The sequence below is a fragment of the Vespula vulgaris genome, chromosome 17, assembly GCF_905475345.1.
Source record: "Vespula vulgaris chromosome 17, iyVesVulg1.1, whole genome shotgun sequence".
Classification (NCBI taxonomy): Eukaryota; Metazoa; Arthropoda; class Insecta; order Hymenoptera; family Vespidae; genus Vespula; species Vespula vulgaris.
Window position 1 is genome coordinate 3,871,592 of NC_066602.1, and position 13,946 is coordinate 3,885,537.

Sequence of the window (13,946 nt, forward strand, 5' to 3'; positions counted from 1 at the left end):
TTATCCTTACAAATTTATTCTATGAATTTAATTTATTACCACTGCTTGCTTTAATAGATCCTAACAATCCTAACTACCTCAAGTCTTATAGATTTTTAATCAGAATTAGAATCTATGTAAAATGATGATGATATATCATACAAGTTACGTAAAATGACTCTTACAATAATTGAGCCGTTTTACAACTTGCAAAAAAAACTGTGTTGGTATTGGATAAAAAATATATATATATATATATATATATATAAATATATCATCATAAAAAGGGAACAGATATAAAAAACATAAAGAAAGAATTATTGATTTATTATAAAATTATAACAATCATATGCAAATTGTAAAATTATTTTGAAATAAAAATCTATATGCTTGAGTACCCAGGTGCATTCCTGAATGCAAACCTGTCCCTATTATCGCCCACACTTCTGAGTGTGGGACAGCCTTTTCATTCGTTTCATTTATATACCAAGACTTATACATTTTTATTCCGTAAAATAATTATATTTCTCTCAAATATGAATAAACATTTATTAATAATTTTTATATCATTCATTATACCTTCTTAATATTTCTTATGAAACTTTCATACATATAATAAAAATACTCCCTTCTTCTTTCTCATATATATACTTATTAATTCTATCATTTTATATTCACTTGTTGATAATTTCGGAATAAAACTGTATACCCTTGACATATTTTATGCACTCCTGAGTGCAAGGCTGTTATTTTTATGTCATATCGCTCGCTTAGCAAGATTTATACATTTTTAATTTAGAATGATTCAAATTTTTTTTTCATTCATCTGCACTCTAAATATAAATACATTATTATATTAGAAAGAGGATGAAATAATCTTCATTTATTATTAAATAAATATTATTTCTTAAAAAAAAATAAGACTGGAATATTTAAATATTTATTTATTATATACTTTGATAAGTGCATTTTCATTTTGATCATTCGAAACGAGAAATGTATATCCTTACTATATGTTCATCTGCATTCCTGAATGCAGGCATGTACTTACTGTGTATCATATGCACTCCTGAGTGCAGGCAAGCCATTTCAATCGCTTCATTTATATACCAAGACTTATGCATTTTTATTCCAAAAATATTCATGCTTCTCTTAAATACGTATAAATATTTGTTAATAATCTTTGTATAATTCATTAATAATCTTCTTAATGTTTCTTATGAAACTTTCATATATATAATAAAAATACTCCCTCTTTCTCTCTCTTTCTTTCTCTCTGTCATATATATTTATTAGGACTTTCATCTCATATTTATTTGTTGATAATTTTGGAATAAACATGTATACCCTTGACATATTTTAATATGCACTCCTGAGTGCTGGCTGCCGTTTATTTCGCTTCATTCATCTAGCAAGACTTATACATATTTTATTGGAATAATTCAAATTTTCCTTTAATTCATTTGCACCATTTAATTATTATATATGGAATAAAATGAAATTTCATTTATTTATTGTCAGACAAGTTTAATATCGTATATTGAAAGAAATATCACCATAGTTCGATGTATTTATATATTTCTTCGTTAAGTATCCCTATTAGTGCATTCATTTATCTTTGATTATTCCGAATATGTATATCCTTACTATAATTTGTTCATTTGCATTCCTGAATGCAATCATTTACTTACTGTGAACCTTTCATATGCACTCCTGAGTGCAGGCAACCCATTTTATTCGTTTCATTTATATACCAAGAGTTATGCCTTTTTATTCCAAAAAATATTTATATTTCTTTCAAATATGTATAAATATTTATTAATAATCTTTGTATCATTCGTTATATTTTCTTAATATTTCTTATGAAACTTTGATATATATAATAAAAATACTCTTACTTTCCCCCTCTTTCTCTTTCTCTCTCTCTCATATATATTTATTAAGTCTTTCATATCATATTCATTTGTTAATAATTTTGGAATAAGAATGCATACTCTTGACATATTTTAATACGCACTCCTGAGTGCTGACTGTCATTTTATATATTCATCTGCATTCCTGAATGCAGGTATTTTAATTCATCATCAAGTCTTGTAGATTTTTAATCAGAATAACCAAAATAAATAGAATAATCAGAATAATCAGATTAATCAGATTAATCAGAATCAGATTGCAAAAAGATAATGAAGGTGAGGATATGAATGATAACGATAATGATTACCACATAAGAGTCATTTTACAACTCGTGGTAAAGCTGTGTTGACATTGAAATATGCATATATCTCGTATATATGCATACACATTATGAAATTATGAACATGAAAAGATATGATTAAAATATGATTATTCTGAATTAAAAATCAACATGCTTGGGTATCCAAATGCACTCCTGAGTGCAATGCTGCTGCAGGCCACGGACGTCCACACAATATTTAACGAGCGTGACTCTATCTTTGTAACTAAAAATCTACTTCAAGAAAAGACTTTACCTTAAAACTTTAAAATGCAAGGACTCGACTTTAATTTAAAGAAGCAAATGTAATGACTCGACTTTAATTTACAAAGAAAAATGCAAGGACTCGAGTTTAATTTAAAATGAAAAGAGGGAGGGCTTGACTTTAATTAGAAAAGAAAAAAATAAAAATAAAAATAGAAGATGCAAAAGACTTGATTCTACTCTGAAATGAAAAATCAACTCTACTTTTAAAAAATACAGTGACTCGACTTTACTTTAAGAAAAAATTGCAATGACTCTATTAATTAATAAATAACTGCAAAAGTTTTACTTAAAAAAAAAAAAAAAAAAAAAAAAATCCAAAATTTCACGAACGCGAGTGCGGAACACCGTAGCAAGGAGATGGAATGGTCCATCATCTCCATCCAGGAACAAACTACTACGAGCATAAGTGTCAACGTGGTAAAGGATAAAAGGGGTTTTGATAAGACCACAAGCCATCAACGAAGGGTTCGACATATCGATCACCTTTGAAAAATGACTTGTAGTCGATAGTTGCCCTCTTGAGCCACAATATGTGGGGGCCTCTTCAGCACACAGCCACTTCTTGCTTCGTGCCCTAACCACTGCATTGGAGCATTCCTTACGTGCGACGCAAGATAAGTTTACGTATCAAAAAACGCCCTACCGTTCGAAGCAACGCACCCACAAAGATTGACGTACTGCAGTGGTTGCTACTACAAGAATGAAATCGTCCCTAAGCTAAACCGACCTAATCCCGACCTGATCTCACTTTACGCAACAAGACTCAAACCACTCGTGTAAACGCACGAACTGAACGAGACGCAATAGTCGCAAGCTAAGGGGTTGGGAAGTGAAAACACATTTTCGCACGCAGGTTTGTTCTGTTTTTTCTTTTTTTTTCTCTTTTTTTTCTTAACCTAACGAGCGGTAAGTGCTTGCAACGTAAAGTATCGATCTCTTCTAAATAGTATAACCACTGTAGTATGGCAAAATTCGCGAATGAATCACCCCAAACGGCACTGACGAGTCCCAACACGTATTCTCAACTGCGTTTTCTACTCTGCCTAGGTGCGTCTCGATTTTCTAACGATTTTTATTTATTTATTTATTTATCCGATTAAAAAAATAAAAATAAAAAATAAAAGTAAAATATTCGTATATAAATATTCGAACTAAACCGTAAAGCTATCCTAGCCTGTGGACGATTAATGGACTCAAAGAATCCACCAACCGTACGCAATAACACAGGCACATTTAATCGAATGCTCCAGCAGATATAATATCCGTTCTAATCGATGAACCTATTACAAACTAATATTAACTCGTTGCACTTAAAGGATGAATATAGTTTCGGTAAAATGTCAAGATCACAAGAATTGTAATATTTCCATCTTACTGATGCAGATATATTCTATTTCTAAATAAGAAATAAGTAAATATTTTAAGAATCGCGAAGTGCAAGAATTAATTTAGAACTAAGTATCGAACAAATTCAAAATCCTTTGCTAAGTTCAAAAGATATAGGATGTATCTGATGTTCTCATCGGGTGCAAAGTCTTTCGAACTGTTTGATACTGATTTATTGCGTATGCAAAGTGTCAGCAAAAGATGTAATAAAAAAAAATTAAAAAAAAAGATGAAAAGATAAAGTTCAGCTATGCTGAAAGATTGTAAAATTTGCTGAAACTTCACAAATCCCCGGAGAAAGGACTTCCCACTCCTGAGTGGGAATCGCATCCTTACCCGGTCCCTACCTGCTTAAAATTAATTGAAACATTCACTCAGAAAAGTATGCTACCTGCCTGCCTATGACCTATATTTAAAAAGTGCAAACATTCACACCAACACATACACTCCACGGTTCTCTCACACTCCACCAGGGTGCAAAAGCCTACACTAGAGAGCATGCCCCGGGGCACCTCCGACACCCTAGTTCAACCGCGTATTTTTTCTAATATATTGGGAGTACGTACCAGTTGCTGAAATCGACTGCCAAGGCTAATGATTATTGCATATATCACTAAAGCAAAAATACTAGTACATACTAGTATATATATAAATACTAGTAATATATACGAGTATTTAGAATTTTCCACAAAAATGTGGTAACTATTATGCAAACCGATATTAATATAATTATATAATAGATATATAATATATTTATTTAAAAGTTATCGCGAAACGATGTACAATGCACTTCCTAAAACGCACATACAAGTGCAAGGTACACCGTGCAATCACCAGCACAATGACAGCCGCTGAAAAGGAAACTTAAAACTAAATCCACACTGACTGTTTCTCACCCATACGAGTAACACCTGGGTTAAACGCATAAATGAGAACGCAGAAAGCATGGGGGAGAAAGGGGTATTAGTATATTAGTGCTGAAAATCCTGAGCTAAAAAATGATTAATTTATAATATATATAAAAAAATATATAAAAAAATTTATAAAAACATATATATATATATAAAATTTAAGCGGACTGTGACTCTAGAGTCTCTTTGCACGTCTTATTAGCAAGAGCTCAAGCAAGGATGGATGATGGTAGGCGGTCACCACATATGAGTGTGACCACCACATATGGGTTTTACCACTAAAAGTGGTAAAAAAATAATAAGTGGCAAAAATAGTTTTGCAACCCCACCTGTATGCACCGCTTAAGGGCCTTTGAGCGACCCGCGGTAGGCAGTCGTTGACATGGAGGGATGAAATATGCACATAGCTAATATATATGCATATGCATTATGCAGTTATGAAATTTCATTATTAAAAAATATATAATTCTAATAAAAAACCTCGGACGACTCCTTTCATCAAATGGCTGTTCTAATGAAAGAACGGGATTATAATCCACCACTTAACTGCCAGAATCTATCCGTCGCGGAAGGGGTTTGTCTTCTTGCTCATTTATTGGTATATCGATATATTGAAATATCGATGTAAATCGCGATTAAATGGACTAAGTACGAAGCAATGCATGTAACGTAGACCACGTTATATGCTTCATACGAAATCGGGTAAATTAATGCCCGATTTCATTACTAATATCGCGAGCAAAAACGAAGAGAAAAAAGTGCTAATAAACAGCACTGGAAATTAAACGACTTTGAAACAAGAAGACCCTGGCCTGAGCTATATATATGCACATAATAATAATAATAAAATATTCACAAGAAAATATCTAACTAAACATAGGGACCACTCGTGAATAAAATCACAGATTTTAATCACGGACACTTTTGCTCGTTTCGGACATGGGACGTCTACGAATACAACCAGTAACCCGTGCCGATAAGGACCTTTCATCCTCGGCATGATGGGCACCAGAGGAACTTTAAATTTTTCACTCACTACTTAAGAAGTTCTGCGATGGCTCCAAAACACTCGTCCCCCTCGTAGGAGGTTGAATGATGTCGTGAAGTTGATTGAAATTATTGTTGATTCGATGAATCGTTGAATCGATGAATCTGTAATATAAAAAAGAACAAAAAAAGATTAATTATATGTTCCATATCGAACTAATATATTTATGAATGAATGAAAATGATTAAAAAAAAATATATATATATATGATTTAAACGATGAACGAAAGAAGTTACGATTGCAAGAAAGAAATATACTTACATGTAATTGTATCCAGATGAAGCTTTACGTTCGTCGGTAAAGATGAAGAGGATGAATTTTTAAGTTCACACTTTCGACCATTACAATATTTATCGCAACGCAATCCTCTTCTCCCGAATAGGCCGAAAGTGTGTTAATGATTCTAACAACGCGGCGAACATATAATTTTAACAAGAATATGACATAAATTCTTGTTTTGGATTTATTAACGCGACCGAGAAATTCTAAACGGCGAACAACACTGACTCTAATTCGCGATTTTATTTTATATCATTTTTAAAGCAACCTATTCGGTTGCAAAATAATCAAACTACTTCGCACAAGCACTGACTCTAAGATCGCATTGCGCGCGATCTACAACTGAAGACCTGTTGAATAAAAATTGTTAAAGCAAGCTGTGGCGTTTACTTCTACTAATTTATATCGTATTAAATATTATATATCAAATATTAAATATTCAATATTAAATATCATATATCATATTATTCAAATTATATGATTTCAAATTATAAATTTATATTACATCTTCTGTATATAATAATAATAATAATAATAATAATAATAATAATAATAATAATAAAATACTATTCAAAAGATATAACTGCAATACTTGTAAGCTATATTAAAATAAATGAATATGTAAAAGTAAACGATCAAAATCGCGTTGTATCTATCGTTTAAAAGTAGATATAATCGCGATAGGGATATGTTCACAGAAGTATACTAATTGCGTGGATACCTATAAATTAGAATAGATATAGCATTAAAGTAAAACTAGACAAGGAGCAGTAAAATTGAAATTATAATATTTATAATATTAATTAAACGATTAAACGTATCTTGAAATTTTATTCTATTTTAGTTTAACTTTTATTATACTTTAATTACATTTTTATTATTCTCGGTGTTTTTTAATATTTTTTAAATTCAATGAAAAGTATGTTCCAAAAAATTTTTAACAAATTGAAATTTAATCAAAATTATTTTCTAATACACCGAACGTCAGCCTTTGGCCCGGTAGTGCGTACATTGTATAATATAAAATATACGAACGTTCGCAATACCGATTTCCGGATCCCACCACAAGGAGGTAGCTGCGTAGGAGATCCATATATAAATTTCTTAAAAAAAATATAACATATTATATAATAAAAGTTCTGGATATAATAGAGCATAAAAACTTATAATAAGACTACGACAGAACACATGAAATCGTATAACACAATAGATAGTTTGTTAGAATTAACATCTAATTTTTTATATTAATGAAAATTAAATTAAAATTTCAGATTCAATAGTGAATATTATATTGGTCAATATAATGAATAATTACTTAAAAATATTCAAACTATTATTAATAGAGAATAAGATTATGCACGTAAATGTGATTTGCATATTCAACATATACATGCTATATTATATATCGAAATCTAATAGGATATAAAATAAGATTAATAAGCTGTAAATGATTAAATCAAGATTATAAAATATTATATATAATGTAAATGAGAAATTAGACGAACCAAAATTGAAGAAGCAGGAACAAGTCTGAACACGTCTGGACGGCTGCTGATACAAACGAAGAATGTGTAGAAATGAACTAAGAAAGTCGTCCTCTTGGTCTTCCTGTGATTATTTACATGTGTTATTGTCGGTACTTCCCAAATACTGCGTACAGTGTAGCGTATACAAATACATGTATATAGATATACCTGTAATAGAATAATATCATGCTTTTTCTTTTGTTGCTCGCCGGAGACTCATTTCCAAGAATTATTTGGCAATTGGTGGGGATATTTTAAAGCTATTATTTATACGCTATCTTTCTCTATTAATTAAGGAGCTCATCATATGTATTTAAAAACACATTTTTAATTTAAAATTATGAGCATATAATAGTGAACATAAGTAAAATAAAAAATATAATATTTAACCTAAAAAAAGTTAATAAAAATAAATAAAAGTAAATGAAAATAATCAAGAACAAATAAAAATAATAAAGAAATTAGAATTTTTAGATGTGTGTGTGTGTGTGTGTGTGTGTAATTATTACATATTATCGTATACCTATATATATATATATATATATATATATATATATATATATATATATATATATGATCGTATACCTATATGTATATAAATGATCGTATTTCTGTTTGTGTGCGTGCATGCATGTGTGTGTGTGTGTGTGATCATATATGAAAATCGAATTTAATACAAAATATCAATCGATTACAACTATTAATGCAAAATTATTGATCGGAGTGTCATTAAAAAGCGAGAGAAGTATTAATATTGCGAGAATAAAACAGGAAAATAAAAGAAACAATACGACGCGAAAGCTCCTTGGGCGATCTACGAGAGGCTGATTTTATTTTCGCGAATATCTTTTTAACGCGACGATGCCCAGATTTGCGAACGCGGCCTCATAAAAATCGCACGTTTGGCTATCGATTGATATATTGGAAAAGGGTGTACGTTAGAAAAAATTTGTTAATTACCTGTAATTATGCGGAGCGACGAAACACCGTGTACACTTGTCACTGCGTCCAAGATGGCGATGTGACTAGTGGCAAGGAAGGAAAGTAGTCCCTATAATTCGATGACGTCATCACAGGTACAATCGAGTCAAATCAAATATTATATTTTTCAATGAAAAATAATAAAAAATATAATATAAGTACGTAGATAATACGATATGTTGACAAATGTAATTAATTCGAATTTTAAACATAGACAATAATTTTCTAATGAAAACATGATATTTTTTAAAGATATAGAAACGTTAAATAGATACGCACTTGTATCAGAAAGTTATCCCTATGCTTTATACATTACGCGAAATAATGAGTAATTGTTAAATCAAAATAATTCGATGGATTTATGTATTGATGCGTATATATATATATATATATATATATATATATATATATATATATAACTACATATATATTTTATAAATATTTGAAAAAAATAATACTTCTTTGAATTTTTATTTAGACATATCGAATAATTACATAATTTATAATCGAAATAATATATCATATGTCGATAATAATCATACATAATCGAGAATCAAAAAGAAAGGAAAGAAGAAGAAATAATAAATATGTAAATAAATATATACAGAACTAATCATTGAAATGTATCATTGAAACCATCACGAAAATTACTCATTATTTATGGACAGTGCTAACCTATATAAGTAACAAGAACTGAATTGGCTTACTAACCTAATTTATTTTTTCTCTTCTGTCTTTTTCGAAGCGAAAGCAAATGACAAAAAAAGAAAGAAAAAACACAGATGTAAACGATTGTCGAGCTCGGAACAACGCACCAACATTCGTAATAATCGTATCACACATATACACACATATACGTATATTACACATGCATAAATTCTTCGAAACGTTTAGTATTCACGCATTCTCACAGATTACGTTTTTTCATTTTTCACAGTTGCTCAGGAAACAAAGAGAGAAGTACGTTTAGCGGTAGTAGCTGTTGATCCTTCAAACGACGAACATCTAGTTTCTGAGAGACGAAGAACGATACACCAACACTGATTCTAATTCGATGCTCTTCTTATTTTCGTGAAATTTTTGAAAATCTGAAAAATGTGAAATCTCATATTAATACAGGATAAAATTAAAAGTGTGTGTGTGAAAAAAGAAGAAGATTAAAAAAGTGTATGTGTATATATAATCTGTAAAAATATCCATATACGTGTGTGTGTGTATATGCGTTTGAAAATCGAATATAATATAAAATATCGATCTATTGTGATTATAAACGCAAAATTATTGATCAGAGTATTGTTAAAAAGCGGGAGAAGTATCGATATTGAGAAAATTAAGCTGGAAAATCGAAAAAAAAAGTACGATGCAATAGCTCCCCGGGGGATCAACGAGACCGATTTTATTTTCGCGAATAACTTTTAAACGCAACGATGTTCCGATTTGAGAATGCGGCCTTTTGAAAATCGTTTATTTAGCTATCGATTGGTGTATAGTAATAAAGTGTACGGTGGAAAAAATCTTCTAATTACTTGTAACGGAGAGACATATTTGGTTGGTACAAACCGAAGCAGCAATGGCGTCATCTACAACGTGAAGGTGCAGCTTCGCGTTGTACATACATATTGCGTCATTTTAGAAATATTACGCATTAATAAATATATTAATTTTTCTTAACATTTTATTGAAAAATAGCACAAAATATAATATTCAATCGCAAAAAAAGATCATTGAAAATTGTTATGAAACGTCTTACTACTTTCTATTAAGTTATATAAAATTCCCGCCAAATACGTAAATACCCGCGTAATGATATACGTAGGTTTCTTCTGTCTTTTACTTCGGGTGTCAAAAGATGATTAATTAATAAATGGAATAATCAAAGAATTTATCTTTTCCATGATCAATATCTCTTGTAAATGTTCGAAAAGAATGATATTTAATTATATTTACCTATAGATTGATCTATAAATATTAATTCATAAATAATTTCTGTTCGAGAGTATTTATTATGTACTCGTTAGTAGCCAGAAGTTCTAATCGCTTTGGAAGAAGAAAAAGCTGCAACGAAGAAGAAATTCATCTGAATAAGGGAAGAAAAAAAAGGATTTCGTCTAGATTTTGGAACATTACTGATCTGTATAAATTCTAAAAAGCATTAGCACATCGACCAATATCATTTTTTGCAAAAGTTCTGTATTTCATCGCAAAAGATGTGGACGAAAATATTCACTCTCGCTTGCTGTCACACAGATATTGGACACATTCACACAAATACATGGAACCGAGTATAAAACATTGTCTCCAAGCTGTGAATCTATAAACCTGTGTAAATTGATACGCTGCATTCATAATCTTTTAGAAAAATTCTTTCAATGCGAAGGTAAGCACAAACCAATACTGTTTTATTTACTTGTACATATTTACTATATAGCTACATAAGATTTCGAATTAGTTTTCTTTTGTATTCCGACGAGTGAATATCGAATCTTTCCAAAGGTGAAAGCTCAGAAATTAATATTTTCGATAATTTTACATTTATTTAAACAGTTTTTAATATTTGCACAGTTTTAATATTTAAACAATACTATATTTGTTTAACATTACAAAGATCGATAGGTGAAAGAAATAAAATAACTAGTTTATTTTAATACTTCGAAATTTTCGTTCCGCGATCATTGGCTTTGTGTAATACGAACATATACGACTTTTATTTACTTTGACTATTATTTTGTTAGTTTCCTTTTGTATGTCGACGAGTGCACATCGCAGTTCTCGTAGTATGCATCCTTTGGAAGTAATAGAGAAGAATCAATGTAAGTACATAACTATATCACTCATTATTTCAATATTCTATACGATTTATTTCGTTTCAGAACGAAATTGTGGAGTGGGGATAGTGGGCTTCCCGAGATGACAACAAAGTCGAGCGTCCGACCGATTTTAATAGTAAACGGTTCAGTCTTGCTACGAATTTCGAAGAGTACACATCGCAGTTCACGTAGTATGCATTCTTTGGAGGTAATAGAGAAGAATCAATGTAAGTACATAATTATATCATTCATTCTTTCAATATTCTATACGATTTATTTCGTTCTAGAACGAAATTGTGGAGTGGGGATAGTGGGCTTCCGGAGATGACAACAAAGTCGAGCGTCCGACCGATTTTAATAGTAAACGGTTCAGTCTTGCTACGAATTTCGAAGAGTACACATCGCAGTTCACGTAGTATGCATTCTTTGGAGGTAATAGAGAAGAATCAATGTAAGTACATAATTATATCATTCATTCTTTCAATATTCTATACGATTTATTTCGTTCTAGAACGAAATTGTGGAGTGGGGATAGTGGGCTTCCCGAGATGACAACAAAGTCGAGCGTCCGACCGATTTTAATAGTAAACGGTTCAGTCTTGCTACGAATTTCGAAGAGTACGCATCGCAGTTCACGTAGTACGCATTCTTTGGAAGTAATAGAGAAGAATCAATGTAAGTACATAATTATATTATTCATTCTTTCAATATTCTATACGATTTATTTCGTTTTAGAATGAAATTGTGGAGTGGGAGTATTCTCCCACTCGTGACGACAATATAAGCGACAGCTACTGGTTCAATCTTGCTTCGAATTTCGACGAGTACACATCGCAGTTCACGTAGTATGCATTCTTTGGAGGTAATAGAGAAGAATCAATGTAAGTATATAATTATATCATTCATTCTTTCAATATTCTATACGATTTATTTCGTTCTAGAACGAAATTGTGGAGTGGGGATAGTGGGCTTCCCGAGATGACAACAAAGTCGAGCGTCCGACCGATTTTAATAGTAAACGGTTCAGTCTTGCTACGAATTTCGAAGAGTACACATCGCAGTTCACGTAGTATGCATTCTTTGGAGGTAATAGAGAAGAATCAATGTAAGTATATAATTATATCATTCATTCTTTCAATATTCTATACGATTTATTTCGTTCTAGAACGAAATTGTGGAGTGGGGATAGTGGGCTTCCCGAGATGACAACAAAGTCGAGCGTTCGACCGATTTTAATAGTAAACGGTTCAGTCTTGCTACGAATTTCGAAGAGTACGCATCGCAGCTCTCGTAGTATGCATTCTTTGGAGGTAATAGAGAAGAATCAATGTAAGTACATAATTATATCACTCATTCTTTCAATATTCTATACGATTTATTTCGTTTTAGAATGAAATTGTGGAGTGGGAGTATTCTCCCACCCGTGACGACAATATAAGCGACAGCTACTGGTACAATCTTGCTTCGAATTTCGACGAGTACGCATCGCAGGTCTCCCAGCACGTGTTCTCGACAAGTAATAGAGAAGAGTTAATGTAAGTACATTTACTCTCATACATTTTTTCTAATTTTCTATGAGATTTATTTTGTTTTAGATTCAAATTGCAAAGTGGGGATACTCGCCTACGAGAGGGGACAACAAAGACGGTCCTTCGATCGCCTCTTACAGTTATTAGTTTAGTTGTGTTTTGGACTTCGACGAGGGAACTTGGAAAATTTCGCGGAGACCATACCTGCAAGTATTAACGAACAGTTCATAAAATATATTAACGAATTTGTCATTCCTACAATATTCTGTACAGTTTATTTGATTTTAGATTAAATTGCGAAGTGGGGATAGTGGTCTGCGAGAGGGGACAACAAAGACGGGCCTGCGACCGCCTCTTACAGATACTGGTTCAGTTGTGTTTTGGACTTCGACAAGGGAACTTGGAGAATTTCGCGCAGGGCATTTCTGCAAGTATTGACGAACAGTTAATAAAATATATTAACGAATTTGTCATTCCTACAATATTCTGTACAGTTTATTTGATTTTAGATTAAATTGCGAAGTGGGGATAGTAAGCTGCGAGAGGGGAGAACAAAGACGGGCCTTCGACCGACTCTTACAGTTACTAGTACAGTTGTGTTTTGGACTTCGACGATGGAACATAGAAAATTTCGCGGAGGGCATTCCTGCAAGTATTAACGAACAGTTGATAAAATATATTTCCGAAATTCTCATAATTATAATATTCTATAGCGTTTATATGATTTTAGATTAAATTGTGAAGTGGGGATAGTAGACTGCGAGAGGGGACAACAAAGACGGGCCTTCGACCGACTCTTACAGTTACTGGTTCAGTTGTGTTTTGGACTTCGACGAGGGAACTTGGAAAATTGCGCGGAGGGCATTCCTGCAAGTATTAACAAACAGTTGATAAAATATATTTTCGTATTTCTCCTTCCTACAATATTCTGTACAGTTTATTTAATTTTAGATTAAATTGCGAAGTGGGGATAGTGGTCTGCGAGAGGGGACAACGAAGA

General features: G+C 31.6%; 1 long non-coding RNA gene across 4 annotated transcripts; it reads left to right on the top strand.

Moving 5' to 3' along the window:
- Positions 1-11,501: 11,501 nt before the first annotated feature.
- Positions 11,502-12,800, top strand: LOC127070239 (uncharacterized). Of its 4 annotated transcripts, none has more exons than XR_007784427.1 (6): positions 11,502-11,625; positions 11,705-11,868; positions 11,929-12,092; positions 12,153-12,298; positions 12,359-12,522; positions 12,583-12,800. It is a non-coding gene; the product is annotated as an uncharacterized LOC127070239 (long non-coding RNA). The 4 variants fall into 4 exon arrangements; XR_007784430.1 differs by having other exon boundaries at positions 11,929-12,073; XR_007784428.1 differs by lacking the exon at positions 11,705-11,868 and having other exon boundaries at positions 11,502-11,644.
- The last annotated feature ends 1,146 nt before the right edge of the window (positions 12,801-13,946 follow it).